General features: G+C 44.2%; 2 pseudogenes; one reads left to right on the forward strand and one right to left on the reverse strand.

Annotated features, from left to right (window-relative positions):
• Nucleotides 1-2,751: 2,751 nt before the first annotated feature.
• On the reverse strand, nt 2,752-4,375 carry LOC102128885 (putative elongation factor 1-alpha-like 3; annotated as a pseudogene).
• Nucleotides 8,479-15,746, forward strand: HTR3D (5-hydroxytryptamine receptor 3D pseudogene; annotated as a pseudogene).

A 16,172-nucleotide genomic window follows, 5' to 3' on the forward strand; every position in this document is an offset into this window, starting at 1 on the left:
AGAAGCAGGACCAATAGTCCAGACAAAACAGAGCCTTCTCCAAAAAACAGGCATTGTCAGACAGAATGGTCAATCCCAGTCATTCCGCAATACTTCTCTTAAGCGTTTTGCTTGATAAATATGGACTTTTGACCAGAAGAAGAGATAAACAACTTTGGTGTAAAGATTGTTATCACTAGTGATCCCTCCCTCGCTCCCTCTCCCCCTCTGTTTCTCTCTTTCGGTTCACGGCAACCTCTGCCTCCTGGGTTCAAGTGATTCTCCTGCCTCAGCCTCTGGAGTAGCTGGGATTACATGCATGCACCGCCAAGCCTGGCTAATTTTTGTATTTTTAGTAGAGACAGGAATTTTGCCACATTGGCCAGGCTGCTCTCGAACTCCTGAGCTCAAGTGATCTGCCCACTTCGGGCTCCCAAAATGCTGGGATGACAGGCAAGAGCCACTGCACCCGGCAGGCTGCAGTTTCCTTCAATCAAAACAATTCAATTGTTGAGACCCTGAGGAAAACATATGTATTCTTAAAACAGAAATTGTATACTTTATTGATTATAGGAGACCACCAGTGAGAAAAAATCAACATTGTTTTTCAGCAACTAAAGTTGCCATGTAGGTGTATTTGATAAGTCATGATACCAAAGGATCTTTTTAAACTTTCATCCTAGTATTAAATCTAGGCAGATGGCATGTGGCCTGCAGCTGTCAGGTCATTGATCTAAAGGAAAAGGGGAAAAAAGATTCCTCCTTGAGTCGGTCTAAGTTTAAATTGCTCAAGGATTCAGGGATTAAAATTTATGTCTATTTTACTTTCTACTTGCTTGCAGCTTATAGTTCTCAACAATCTTTAGGTTTTAAAATACTTATCAAGTTTTTAAAAATTTCTTCATTTATTTGTATATATGCTTTTTGCATTTTATATTGTATCCGTAGCACATTTGAGACAATTTTTTCAAGTTTTTTTCTACATTCCTATTTACTTAAAACAGTATTTCCACAAAATAATCCATGAAATACTAGCCCTGCAAGACATTCTGAAAAAAAGAGAGAATTTCCAAAATCAACTAAGTTTGGAAAATTGTGTATATCATAGTCAAAAGTTACATTAATATATTAGCTAGGCCAAGTGCAGTGGCTCATGCCTGTAATTTCAGCATTTTGGGAGGCTGAGGCAGGAGGATTGCTAGGAGCCCAGAAGTTTAAGGCCAGCCTGGGCAACATAATGAGACTCCATATCTAAATATATATATATATTATGTATATAGTAAATATATATATAATTATATATAGTAAATATATATTTGCATATTTATACGTTTTAATATATTTATATAAAATATGTTTTATATATTAATATATGTAAAATATATTTTTCAAATATATAAATATAAATATATATTATATAATACGTAAATATAAATATACATAATATATAAATATATATTTATAATATAAGCTAAATACTCTGAGAAATCCTGCAACAATGAAAGCTGGTTAGTCTTGTTTAGTTCAGCGTTTCTCAGACTTATTTGAATATTTTATCAGTCCATTTTCATAGTGCTGTGAAGAAATACCTGAGACTGGGTAACTTATAAAGAAAAAAGAGGTTAATGGACTCAGTTCCGCATGGCTGGGGAGGCCTCACAATCATGGTAGAAGGCAAAGTAAGGACAAAGGCACGTCTTACATGGTGGCAGGCAAGAGAGCATGTGCAGGGGAACTGCCTTTTTTTAAGCCATCAGATCTCATGAGACTTATTCACTATCAGGAGACCAGTAAGGGGAAAAACCCACCTCCATGATTCAATTACCTCCCATCAGGTCCCTCCCATGACACATGGGGATTATGGGAGCTACAATTTAAGATGAGATTTGGATGGGGACACAGCCAAACCATATCAAACATGAAATAACAAAAATATTATTTTAGAAACAGAATTTAACACCCTCTGGAATTAGTGTTTTACAGAAAATGCTTTAGCAAATGCTTATCTAAAGTCACTTTTTAGGCCAGGTGTGGTGGCTCACGCCTGTAATCCCAGCACTTTGGAGGCCTAGGTGGGTGGATCATCTGAGGTCAGGAGTTCGAGACCAGCCTGACCAACATGGTGAAACCCCATGGCAACTAAAAATACAAAAAATTAGCCAGGCATAGTGGTGGGTGCCTGTAATCCCAGCTACTCAGGAGGCTGAGACAGGATAATCACTTGAAACCAACCGGGAGGTGGAGGTTGCAGTGAACCGAGATTGCGCCATTGCACCCCAGCCTGGGCGACAAGTGAAACTCCGTCTCAAAAGATAAAATAAAATAGTCACTTTTTGGCCGGGCGCGGTGGCTCAAGCCTGTAATCCTAGCACTTTGGGAGGCCGAGACGGGCGGATCACAAGGTCAGCAGATCGAGACCATCCTGGTTAACACGGTGAAACCCCGTCTCTACTAAAAAATACAAAAAACTAGCCGGGCGAGGTGGCAGGCGCCTGTAGTCCCAGCTACTCGGGAGGCTGAGCCAGGAGAATGGCGTAAACCCGGGAGGCGGAGCTTGCAGTGAGCTGAGATCTGGCCACTGCACTCCAGCCTGGGCGACAGAGCTAGACTCCGACTCAAAAAAAAAAAAAAAAAAAAAAAAAAAAATAGTCACTTTTTTTTTTCTCACTTAAACTTTGTTTTAATGGGTCTCAAAATTCTGTGACAGATCTTTGGTCAAGTGTTTCCATTAAAAAGTACTGATTTTTAAAACTAATAATTTAAAAGTGCCACACGCAAAAAAATAAAACCAAAGTGGTCCACAAAACATTCTTCTTTCCTTCTGAATATTTTACGATGCATTGTTATCATTAACCAGTCTTTTACTATTAAACTTAAATGGTCAATTGAAACAAATAGTTCTGAGACTGTTCTTCCACCACTGATTACGAAGACCAGGGTGGCAGGTATTAGGGATAACATTCATTTAGCCTTCTGAGCTTTCTGGGCAGGCTTGGTGACCTTGCCAGCTTCTGCAGCCTTTTTGTCCACTGCTTTGATGACACCCACAGCAACTGTCTGTCTCATATCATGGACAGCAAAGCGACCCACAGGTGAATAGTCTGAGAAGCTCTCAACACACATGGGCTTGCCAGGAACCATATTAATGATGGCAGCATCACCAGACTTCAAGAATTTAGGGCCATCTTCCAGTTTTTTACCAGAACGGCGACCAATTTTTTTCCTTCAGCACAGCAAACTTGCATGCAATGTGAGCCATTTGGCAATCCAGTACAGGGGCATAGCCAGCGCTGATTTGGCCTGAATGGTTCCGTATAATCACCTGAGCAGTGAAGCCAGCTGCTTCCATTGGTGGGTCGTTTTTGCTGTCACCAGCAACATTGTCATGACAAACATCCTTGACAAATACATTCTTGACACTGAAGCCCACATTGTCACCAGGAAGAGCTTCACTCAAAGCTTCATGGTGCATTTTGACAGACTTTACTTCAGTTGTAACGTTGACTGGAGCAAAGGTGACCACCATACCAGGTTTGAGAACACCAGTTGCCACTTGGCCAACAGGAACAGTACCAATACCACCAATTTTGTAGACATTTTGGAGGGGCAGGCACAAGGGCTTGTCAGTTGGACCAGTTTGTGGTAGGACACAGTCCAGAGCCTCAAGCAGTGTGGCTCCATTGGCATTGCTATCATTACTGGTGACTTTCCATCCCTTAAACCTAAAGGTGTGTTAGCACTTGGCTCCGGCATGTTGTCACCATTCCAAGCAGAAATTGGCACAACTGCTACTGTGATGGGGTTGTAGCCAATTTTCTTAATGTAGTGCTGGCTTCCTTAATGATTTCTTTGTATCTCTTCTGACTGTAGGGTAGCTCAGTGTAACCATTTTGTTAACACCAACAATAAGTTGTTTCACACCCAGTGTGTAAGCCAGAAGGGCATGTTCTCAGGTCTGCCCAAACTTCAGATTCACCAACACCAGCAGCAACAATCAGGACAGCACAGTCAGCCTGAGATGTCCCTGTAATCATGTTTTTGATGAAGTCTCTATGTCCTGGGGCATCAACGATAGTCACATAGTACTTGCTAGTCTCAGATTTCCACAAAAGAGATATCAATGGTGATACCATGTTCACGCTGAGCTTTCAGTTTATCCAAGACCCAGGCATACTTGAAGGAGCCCTTTCCCATCTCAGCAGCCCCCTTCTTAAATTTTTCAATGGTTCTTTTGTCGATGACGCGCGTTTGTAGATCAGATGGCCAGTAGTGGTGGACTTGCCTGAATCTACGTGTCCAATGACACTAATGTTGATATGAGTCTTTTCTTTTCCCATTTGGCTTAGTAGTTTTCACGACACTTGTGTTCTGGCGGCAAACCTGTTGCGAAAAAGAATAATGTCACTTTTTAAAAAAAGAAAAAACAGCTACAACAAACTTCCCAAAGGGTCAGGGATTCTCCAGGATAAAGAGTGATGCTGAGGACAGCAGATGGGTGAATCCTATCAGTATCCAGCTGAGCGAGGCTAAGAGAGAAGGGCCTTATGCTTACAGGAACTGGAGTTGCTGCAGTCAACCCAGACATTTTAAGTCCCGAATAGTCCATTTAGCTGAAGCAACCTGGGCAATCTTAGGTTCAACAGGATAACTGTTACTGCCATTTTTACTGTTATTTCTGCTTCAATTTACTGCTATTAATTGCTTAAGATGGGCAAGGCACTATACATACATTATCTCAAACCACATAAGACTCTTGCAAGATAGATTTTACCCTCCCAATTTTAGAGATAAGGAAACTGAGGCTGAGAGAGAGTGACATGATTCTTGTAGAAAGGATTTGGTCTTAGACATTTCTTACTGCGTTGTGCTACCTCAATCTGTAAACCTTCATTGAGGCAACTGCTCTCTCTTCGCTCTGTAAGCCACTTATTACTTTCCCTAAAGCCTTCCCTTCCAGAAACAATTCTAGAATAAAACAGGTTAAACCACTGATGACCTTGGCCCAATTAATCTTATCATGTCTGGCTTCCATCATGAACCGATTAATTACATACATTAATCTGATAAGACCTATGCTTACCTAGGCATGAAATGGTATTTTGAAATTACTTTCCAAGGCTATTTAAGAATCACTATTATAAAGACACATGCACACATATGTTCACTGCAGCACTATTCACAATAGCAAAGACATGAAACTGACCTGGAATAGCAAATGGAAAAGACATAGAATAGCAAAGATCATGGAACATGATCAATGATAGACTGGATAAAGAAAATGTGGTACACACACACCATGGAATACTATGCAGCCATAAAAAGGAATGAGTTCATGTCCTTTGCAGGACCATGGATGGAACTGGGGGCCATTACCCTTAGCAAACTAACACAGGAACAGAAAACCAAGTACTGCATGTTCTCACTTACAAGTACCAACTAAATGATGAGAACACATGGACACATAGAGGGGAACAACACACACTGAGGCCTATCAGACGGTGGAGGGTGGGAGGAGGGAGAGGATCAGGAAAAATAACTAATGGGTACTAGGCTTAATAACTGGGTGATGAAATAATCTGTACAACAAACCCCCACGACACAAGTTTACCTATATAACAAACCTGCACATGTACCCCTGAACTTAAAAGTTAAAAAAAGAGGCCAGGCACGGTGGCTTACGTCTGTAATCCCAGCACTTTGGGAGGCTGAGGCGGGTGGATCACGAGGTCAGGAGATTGAGACCATCCTGGCTAACATGGTGAAACCCCATCTCTACTAAAAATACAAAAAATTAGGTAGGTGTGGTGGCGGGCGCCTGTAGTCCTAGCTACTCGGGAGGCTGAGGCAGGAGAATGGCGTGAACCCAGGAGGTGGAGCTTGCAGTGAGCAGAGATCCACTGCACTTCATCCTGGGCTACAGAGTGAGACTCCGTCTCAAAAAAAAAAAAAAAAAAAAAAAGTTAAAAAAAGAATCACACAAGAAAATCTTAACATTGGAAGCCAAAGTCAAACATCTACAGAGGCCAAGGAGGTAACATAAATGAGGAAAGCTGCTCAGGAATGAGACAGGAGGGGAGATGGAGACTGTGGTGATCTAGAGCAAATATGAACCATCCAAAGGGTTTTGCCACTTCTGAGCTTTGGCAGATTGTTGTCAAGCAGAAACGTGAGCCTCGTGTTACTAGATCTTATTTTTCAAACGAAGCCAGAAACAGTTTTTATATGAAATCTCTCAATGTTTAAGTGTTACACAACTAACTTTAAAAAAAGAAAGAAAGAAAAAAAAAAAAAACACTAGCAGGGCCAAAAACAACATAAACTTTCAGGCTAATAGCTCATGATCTTTTCTTTAAAATCATAAGTCAGCAGGCGGGTGCGGTGGCTCACGCCTGTAATCCCAGCACTTTGGGAGGCCGAGGTGGGCGGGTCATCTAAGGTTGGGAGTTCGAGACCAGCCTGACCAACACAGAGAAACCCTGTTTCTACTAAAAACACACACACACACACACACACACAAATTAGCTGGGCATCAGCCATCCCATTACTGCGTATATACCCAAAGGATTTTAAATCATGCTGCTATAAAGACACATGCACACTTATGTTTATTGCAGCACTATTCACAATAGCAAAGACTTGGAACCAACCCAAATGTCCATCAATGATAGACTGGATTAAGAAAATGTGGCACATATACACCATGGAATACTACGCAGCCATAAAAAAGGATGAGTTTGTGTCCTTTGTAGGGGCATGGATGAAGCTGGAAACCATCATTCTGAGCAAACTATTGCAAGGACAGAAAACCAAACACCGCATGTTCTCACTTATAGGTGGGAATTGAACAATGAGAACACTTGGACACAGAGTGGGGAACATCACTCACTGGGGCCTCTCATGGGGTGGGGGGATCTGGGAGGGATAGCATTAGAAGATATACTTAATGTAAATAACGAGTTAATGGGTGCAGCACACCATCATGGCACATGTATACATATGTAACAAACCTGCATGTTATGCACATGTACCCTGGAACTTAAAGTATAATTTTTAAAAATGAAAAAAAAATTAGCTGGGCATTGTGGTGCATGCCTGTAATCCCAGCTACTCGGGAGGCTGAGGCAGGATAATTGCTTGAACCTGGGAGGCAGAGGTTGCGGTGGGCCGAGATCGCACCATTGTACTGCAGCCTGGGCAATAAGAGAGAAACTCCGTTTTAAAAGAAAAAAAATCATAAGTCAGCTTTTATTTAAAAAAAAGTATTACCTCTGCCACCACCCCCTATCCACTAATCACTCCCTTCTTTGGGTAGACCTGGGTCCAGATTGCTTTTGAAACACTAAAAAGGCATGGCAAATCAGCTTGGAGAAGAGCAAGCAAAAACGTGTTGTCACTGGAGCAGTGCTAATGGCTTCCTCATACTTTAAAGTCTTAACTATACTGAAGTCATGTTTAAAGCCTCAATGTATGAAGTTGCTTATATTAATGGGGACCCCCCCAACATTTTTCTTTTTTGAAAGATGGCAGCAGGGGGTCGGGCGTGGTGGCTCACATTTGTAATTACAGCACTTTGGGAGGCCAAGGTGGGCAGATCACCTGAGGTCAGGAGTTTGAGGCCAGCCTGGCCAACATGGTAAAACCTCATCTCTACTGAAAATACAAAAAATTAGCTAGGCATGGTGGCAGGTGCCTGTAATCACAGCTACTTGGGAGGCTGAGGCAGGAATCAATTGAACCCAGGAGGTGGAGGTTGCAGTGAGCCAAGACCGCACCATTGCACTCCAGCGTGGGAGACAAAACGAGACTCCATCTTAAAAAAAAAAAGGAAGGAAGGAAGGGAGGGAGGGAGGGAAGGAAGAGAGAGAGAGGAAGGAAAGAAGAAAGGAAGGAAGGGGAAGGAAGGAAGGAAAAGAAAGAGAAAGAGAAAGAAAGAAAGAAAGAAAGAAAGAAAGAAAGAAAGAAAGAAAGAAAGAAAGAAAGAAAGAAAGAAAGAAAGAAAGAAAGAAAAAGAAAGAAAGAAAGAAAGAAAGAAAGAAAGAAAGAAAGAAAGAAAGAAAGAAAGAAAGAAAGAAAGAAAAAGAAAGAGAGAGAGAAAGAAAGAAAAGAAAGAGAGAGAAAGGTGGCAGCAGGGTCTAACAAGTGCATGTGGCACCTTGAGGCAGTGGTAGTCATACGTGCCTTCTCAGTGATGCACTGTGCACCAGAGTGACTTTAAAGTATGAGGAAGCCATTAGCACTGCTCCAGTGACCACATATTTTTCTTCCTCTTCTCCAAACTGATTTGCCATATTACTTTTGGAGGCTAGATTCAGGCCCAGTTAAAGCACCGGGTGAGTTATTCCTCTGTGACATTCTCTTGTCACCAAGGGGTCTTGTTAGAGAGGTGGCTAATGCCAGCTCATATATGTATTATTCAAAGGTAGGGCTCAAGGTGTGGTCTGAGTTTTTTTAAGGTTAACATCATCATCAAGTACCCAGAGAAGTGCCAAAGAGAGGAAGATGGAAAGAGGCTGGTTCCACGGGAAAGGATTCCTCCTCGGCTTCATCCTCCACCTGCTGCTGCAAGGTACCATAACATAAGAGTAAGAGCTGAGCAGACATGTAACTCTTGGGAAGCCGAGAAAACAGGCTAATATTTGTTATTCCTAGATAGTCAATGATTGGATGTTCATTATGGTAAAAATGATGCTCATGTCATTGACAACTTTGTACCTCTTCCTAGGATCCTAACATTTAGTTGACTCTTTTCTTTTTTTTCTTTCTTTCTTTTTTTTTTTTTTTTCTTTTTTTTTTGAGATGGAGTCTTGGTCTATTACCCAGGCTAGAGTGCAGTGGCACCATCTCGGCTCACTGCAACCTCCACTTCCCAGGTTCAAACGATCTCGTGCCTCAGCCTCCTGAGTCGCTGGGATTACAGGCACCCGCCACCACGCCCGGCTAATTTTTGTATTTTTAGTAGAGATGGGGTTTCACCATGTTGGCCAGGCTGGTCTTGAACTCCTGTCCTCAGGTGATCCACCCACCTCGGCCTCCCAAAGTGTTGGGATTACAGGTGTGAGCCACTGAGCCCAGCCTGAGAATTATTTAAGATAATCTCAGTGATGAAGACTACTAAATGTTAGAACAATCACAGCACATAGTAAAGACACAGTAAATACTCATTAAATTGAAAAAACTGAAATTGATTTGTTTTCTGAAGATCTCATATGTCTCACACTACCTACCTGATTACCTCCCTTATCATTAATTTATTAGCATCTATGACATATTAATACAGTGAGGCGGAGAACTGTGAGTGCAAAATTTGTCACTGACATCACTCGCATGGCTCCACATTGGAGGTAAGCAAAAGAAGGACCCTGGGGGAAGGTGGAGAGGTTGCAGTGAGATTGTTAAGGACGTGGCAGGACACTGTAAAGTGGTGGTTAGGGTTGAGTTTGCGTACACATCTGGACAGGTTTTGCATGGGGATAAAACAGTGGCACTGAGGATGGATCCCTGACTCAGCTCACCTCATCAACTTCCACCATTTGCCTACCAGCCCAGCCCACCCTTCCTGACCAGGAAGGAGGAGCTCACTTGCTTCTCCCAGTGCCCCCTGTTTTCTCTCCATGCAGAAACACTCTCCAGGCCCCCCAGCCCTGGCCCTCCTCTCTCAGAGTCTCTGCTCACTACAGGAAAGGGCAACACTTTAATTATCAATTGCTCAGGCTTTGGCCAGCATGGGGTGGACCCTGCTGCCTTTCAAGCAGTGTTTGACAGAAAGGCTGTCAGTCCAGTCACCAACTACAGCATCCCCATTCATGTCAACATCACCTTCACCCTGTCTGCCATCTGGAAGTGGTAAGTCCTCACCCAACACTGCAGTCATCTAGTGGTGAGCAGTGGACCCTCTGATTGGATTTTTTGTTTGTTTGTTTTTATTTTTTTGAGATGGAGTCTCGCTCTTGTCACCCAGGCTGGAGTGCAGTGGTGCAATCTCAGCTCATTGCAACCTCTGCCTCCCAGTTTCAAGCGATTCTCCTGCCTCAGCCTCCGGAATGTGCCGCCACACCCAGCTAATTTTTGTATTTTTAGTAGAGACAGGGTTTCACCATGTTGGCCAGGCTGGTCTCAAATTCGTGACCTCAGGTGATCCTCCTGCCTTGGTCTCCCAAAGTTCTGGGATTACAGGCATGAGCCACCATGCCCGGCCCTCTGATTGGATTTTGTAAAATTGGTTACAACAAAAAAATCAAACAACCAAATTCAAAAATGGGCAAGGGACTTGAAAAGACATTTCTCCAAAGAAGATATACAAATAGCCAATAAGCACAAGAAAAGATGTTTGTTCAATGTTACTAATAGTTAAGAAAATGCGGATCAAAACTACAATAAGATACCATCTAACACCCATTAGGAGGGCTACTATTAAAAACAAACAGAAGCCGGGCAAGGTGGCACATGCCTGTAATCTCAGCACTTTGGGAGGCTGAGGTGGGTGGATCACCTGAGGTCAGGAGTTCAAGACCAACCCGACCAACATGGTGAAACCCTGTCTCTACTAAAAATACAAAAATTAGCTGGGTGTGGTGGCAGGTACCTGTAATCCCAGCTACTAGGGAGGCTGAGACAGGAGAATTGCTTGAACCCAGGAGGTGGAGGTTGCAGAGAGCCAAGATTGTGCCACTGCACTCCAGCCTGGGAGACAGAGCAAGACTCTGTCTCAAAAAAACAAAACAAAACAAAAAAACAGAAAATAACAAGTGTTGGTGATGACGTGGAGAAATTGGAACCCTTGTGCACTGCATGTGAGGATGTAAAATGGTGTAGCCACTGTGGAAAAACAGTATGGCTATTTCTCAAAATATTAAAAATAGTATTACCATGCAACCAAATAGTTATGCTTCTGGATAAATACCCAAAAAAAAGTGAAAACAGGATATTTGTACACTTACATTCATAGCAGAATTACTCACAATAGTTAAAACTCGGAAGCAGTCTAAGTGTCTATTGATAGATGAATGGACAGATTAAATGTGGCACGTACTTACAATGGAATATTATGCAGCCTTCAAGTGGAACAAAATTCTAACACTTGCCACAATGTGGGCAAGCCTTGAGGATATTATGCTAAGTGAAATAAGTCAGTCACAAAAGGACAAATGGTGTATATGTCTAATTTTATAGAGACAGAAAGTAGAATAGCGGTTGCCAGGGATTGGAAAGAGGGTGAAAAAGGGAATTACTGTTTAATGGGTGTAGAGTTTCCATTTTGCAAGAAGAAAAGATCTCTGGTGATGGAGGGTGGTGGCTGGACAACAATGTGAATGTGTTTAATGCCACTGAACTGTACACTTAAAATGGTTAAGAGAGTACATTTTACGTTATATATTTTTATCACAATAAAATATTGAAAAAATTATTTTTAGCCTGGGCAGCATGGCGAAACCCCATCTCTACTAAAAATACAAAAAGTTACCTGGGCATGGTGGTACATGCCTCTAATCCCAGCTGCTCGGGAGGCTGAGGCAGGAGGCAGGAGGCAGGAGAATCGCTTGAACCCAGGAGGCAGAGTTTGCAGTGAGCCAAGATGGCACCACTGCACTCCAGCCTGGGAGACAGATCAAGATTCTGCCTCAAAAAAAAAAAGAAAAAATGACACTTAAAAGTGTTTTAAAAAGTAGAGCTGTATTCTGGGGAGTGGAAAGGCATGATAAGAAATGCTGCAATGACATTACTGCAGGTAAAATCTGTTCTTTTTGGAATACTTGTCAAGAAACATTTTCCCAATAGACCTTCTTACTAGGTTTTTTTGGTTATATTTTCCATGTACTTTGAATTGTTTTGACCTGTATATTTCCATGGCTTAGATCAAAAATCATTATTGCTACATGGAACAGACTTGAAAGTGAGCAAGGAGGGGGTGGTGGCACGGGACCTGCCTTCCTGGAGTTAATCATCTAGATGAAAGCTGCTTTTCCAGGATTCACATCTTCAACTGGTGACATCATTCCTGTGGCTAAATATGGTATGACAGACTCAGTTTCCCCTTTCCTGTACTCTGGTACTTCTGGAAAAAAGGGTACCTCCCTTTTTTCCACTGCTAGGTCCAGTTTTGCAGAGTATATTGGATAAAGCTGAAAATATCCATAAATTAGACAAGGTCAAATGATCAGACCAATAATGAAAATATAAAACTTTCTGATTATTCTGCTGGTATAGGAGGGCAGAGAAGGGGCACAGGGGGAAGGTGGCATACACTAAGGCCACGGGAGCCAATACTTATGTGGCTCCATCTCAGGGAATCCTGAACCAAGCTCAAGCTCTGTCTTGAGAATACTGAGGTAAACAAACAAGGCTTTGTTAGTGTGATGGCTGTCAGTAGATAGGTGGTGGGAGAGTAAAGAAATGGGTGAAAAAAGGGAATGGGAAGGTGCAGAAGACAGAGCAAAACTAAAACTAGCTCCCTCCCTGTGTTTTTCTCATGCCATGGTTTCCTACAGATCTAGCACAATCAATTTTTTTTTTTTTTTGAAAGAGAGTCTCACTCTGTTGCCCAGGCTTGTGTGCAGTGGTGCAATCTCAGGCCACTGCAACCTCCACCTCCTGGGTTCAAGCGATTTCCCTGCCTCCTGTCTCAGCCTCCTGAGTATCTGGGATTACAGGGGCCTGCCACCACACCCAGCTAATTTTTGTATTTTTAGTGGAGACGGGGTTTCACCATGTTGGCCAGGCTGGTCTCGAACTTCTGACCTCAGGTGATCCACCCACCTCAACCTTCCAAAGTGCTGGGATTACAGGCATGAGCCACCGTGCCTGGCCTGGGCACAATCAATTTGTGCAGTGGAACCCAGATGAATGCAGAGGCATCAAGAAGTCCGGCATGGCAACTGAGAACCTATGGCTTTCAGATGTCTTCATCGAGCAGTCGTGAGTCTCAGGGCCAAAAATGCAAAATGGAAACCACATCTACAGGGAAGGACATGATGTTACCAATAAGGCCACACAAAGACTCAACTTAGAAAAGAGCCGGGTCTGAATTGAAGAACTTACAAACCCCCAGAATATGATTATAGGTAGAAGAAAGAAGTCATCTGAGTGGGACTGGAGCTCAAGAATGGGATGACCTGAGAGAGAAAGAAGGTCAAGTCTGATGGGGAAACCCACAGCACCTACCTCTCTGTCCTTCTCCCACACAGCATCAGTGTGGATCAGACACCTGCAGGTCTCATGGCTAGTATGTCAATAGTGAAGGTCACATCAAATACAATAAGCCAATGGGGGTGGTCAGCATCTGTAAACTGGACACCTTCTATTTCCCCTTCCATGAACAGAGCTGCACGCTGTCCTTCAACTCTTTCACCTCCACAGGTTAGTGGGGCTCACTAAAGTAGACTGTTGAGAGGCAGAGAGAGGGCTTTGATTGAGAAGAGGACAGAAAGCTGGAAACAGTGAGGGAATCTTGCTGAAAAGGGCCTGGATGCTAAGGAGTGAGGGATCCAACAGTCTGGGCAAGGGACTTGGGAGCATTTGGGGAGGCTGAGTCATCGGGGCCTGCTTTGCAGTGGAGAACACGGGCCCGGGCATGGAGAAGGACGTCCAGGAGCTTTCAGATACATCACAGAACCTCATTCAGAGCAAGGAGGGAGTGCGTACTGCTGGGTATCTACCAAAGAGCAATAAAAGTGACCATGGCCACTAACCAGTATGAACAAGCCATCTTCTATGTGAGCTCAGGGGCTGAGACCAGGTTTCACCATGTTAGCCAGGCTGGTCTTGAACTCCTGGCCTCAGGTGATCCGCCTGCCTCCGCCTCCCAAAGTGCTGGGATTACGGGCGTGAACCACAGAGCCTGGCCTTTGTCACTCTTGTTTTTTTGAGATAGAGTTTTGTTCTTGTCACCCAGGCTGGAGTGCAATGGCGTGATCTCGGCTCACTGCAACCTCCACTTCCCGGGTTCAAGTGATTCTCCTACTTCAGCCTCCTGAGTAGCTGGGATTACAGGGACCCGCCACCATGCCCAGCTAATTTATGTATTTTTAGTAGAGATGGGGTTTCGCCACATTCGCCAGCAGGTCTCGAAGTCCTGAACTCAGGTATCTGCCTGCCTCGGCCTCCCAAAGTGCTGGGATTACAGGCATGAGCCACTGTGCCCAGCCTTTTGTCACTTTTTTCACTGATAAACCTTCAGTACTGAAACAATACCTGGTACTCAGTAAATAGTTACTAAACAAAGCATCCCTTGAGGAAGAAACAAAGCCTCTATGCCAGTGATTCACAGTGAGGGTGAGCTCCCCCTTCCCCAGTGGCTGTCAGAACTTTTTGGAAGGCAGGAATTTTTGTTATTTTTAAAAAGATATGGTAGAAAGAGTTAGCAAACACTGTCTTAGGGATATTATGATTCCAAATCCTGATAACCCCAAAATATCTGCTACTCTCTGCTTTCCCTCCCACTGGTCTCAAATGTCCTCCTGCAAAGTCACTAGAGATTAGACCTTGATGAGAACAGCAATTAGAAATGAAAAGATAAAATGCACGTGACACCTAAGTCGGTGGTTCCACAGTCTGGCTAAGAGCACATCGGTAGGAATAAAAATTTAAGTGGAGAAAGTTGACACCTTGGGCCAAAAGGAATGAGATACATTTCAGTAGTAAGCAGCGTGGAAGACTCTAACCTTGTGAGATGCCTTTGGATGGAGAGACCGGATGGTGAAAGGGACGGGAGGCAATATTTCCTTACTAGACAGTTTGGCCTGGGACAAATTCCAGTTCTTGCTATTACCTGTCTTGATAGCCTCCCATCCTACTCCTCACTTGCCCCTCCCTCTCCTCCCTACCAGGTGGTCATCAGGTGCAGGCACAGGCCCAGCCCCTACGTGGTAAACTTTCTGGTGCCCAGTGCCATTCTGGTTGCCATCGACATCCTCAGTTTCTACCTGCCACTGGAAAGTAGGAACTATGCCCCATTCAAGACGACTGTTCTGCTGGGCTACAGCGTCTTCTTGCTCATGATGAATGACTTGCTCCCAGCCACTGGCACTTCATCAGTACGTCCTCTCTTCCATCAAGAGAGCAAAAGCGAGGTGTGGGTTGAATGGGGAGAGGGACCGGCAGAACCAGGTGAAGTGAAAAGGGATCCCAGAAAAAGATCCTCTGGGAAAGAAACAAGAAATCCTAGGTGGTGCCTCTGGCCCTCTTGCAGACCCCCTTGCCTGCAGGTGTCTACTTCGCCCTGTGCCTCTCCCTGACGGTAGACAGCCTGCCGGACACCATCTTCATCACCCACCTGCTGCACGTGGCCACCACCCATCTCCCACCCCTGCCTCGGTGGCTCTACTCCCTGCTGCTCCACTGCACCAGCCCAGGGAGATGCTGTCCCACTGCGCCCCAGAAGGGAAATAAGGGCCTGGGTCTCACCCCCACCCACCTGCCTGGTGAGGGAAGTCACACTTCCCCTTCCCCCACCTCCACTTCTCTGCTCCTGCCTCCTTCCCTGTCTCCCTCCCTGTATAGGTGACATTTGCAGCCCGTGGCTGAGTCTCTGTCTTTCTATAAGTGTGAAGGAGCCAGAATTATCAGCAGGGCAGATGCCAGGCCCTGAGGAGGCAGAGTTGACAGGGGGCTCAGAATGGACAAGGGCCCAGTGGGAACGTGAGGCCTAGAAGCAGCACTCGGTGGAGCTGTGGGTGCAGTTCAGTCACGTGATGGACGTCCTGCTCTTCCGCCTCTACCTGCTCTTCATGGCCTCCTCCATCCTCACTGTCATATGCCTCTGGAACACCTAGGCAGGTGCTCAGCTGCCAACTTCAGTCTGGAGTTATTTTTGCCTCCAGAAACCAGCCAGGCTCTCACGCCTGTCCAAATTTCAGCCTCACAGCCCTGGCAACCACCTCATTTTTAACCCAGTCCTCTGTGTAGTTTCAGACCAGACCTGAATAGTCTCCTATGCCCTCCAAAAGTCGGGTCCTTGCTACTGCATGCCATCAGCCCCACTCAGCCCTCCCATACCTCCCTTGCTCCTCAGGATTCAGGTTCCTAGGGTACGTCCTTGATTAAATCACCCCAATACGCCCATTTGCAGAAAGTATTGGCTTTTCCCTGAATTCTGTTACGGTAAAAAAAGAAAAATCTTGAGATTGAGAGTCTTCTTGCAGAAACTTCTCCTCATTAGCCAAAGTAAGAAGGATTTTCTCTTATGTGTGTGTTTTTTT

The sequence above is a fragment of the Macaca fascicularis genome, chromosome 2, assembly GCF_037993035.2.
Source record: "Macaca fascicularis isolate 582-1 chromosome 2, T2T-MFA8v1.1".
Lineage (NCBI taxonomy): Eukaryota > Metazoa > Chordata > Mammalia > Primates > Cercopithecidae > Macaca > Macaca fascicularis.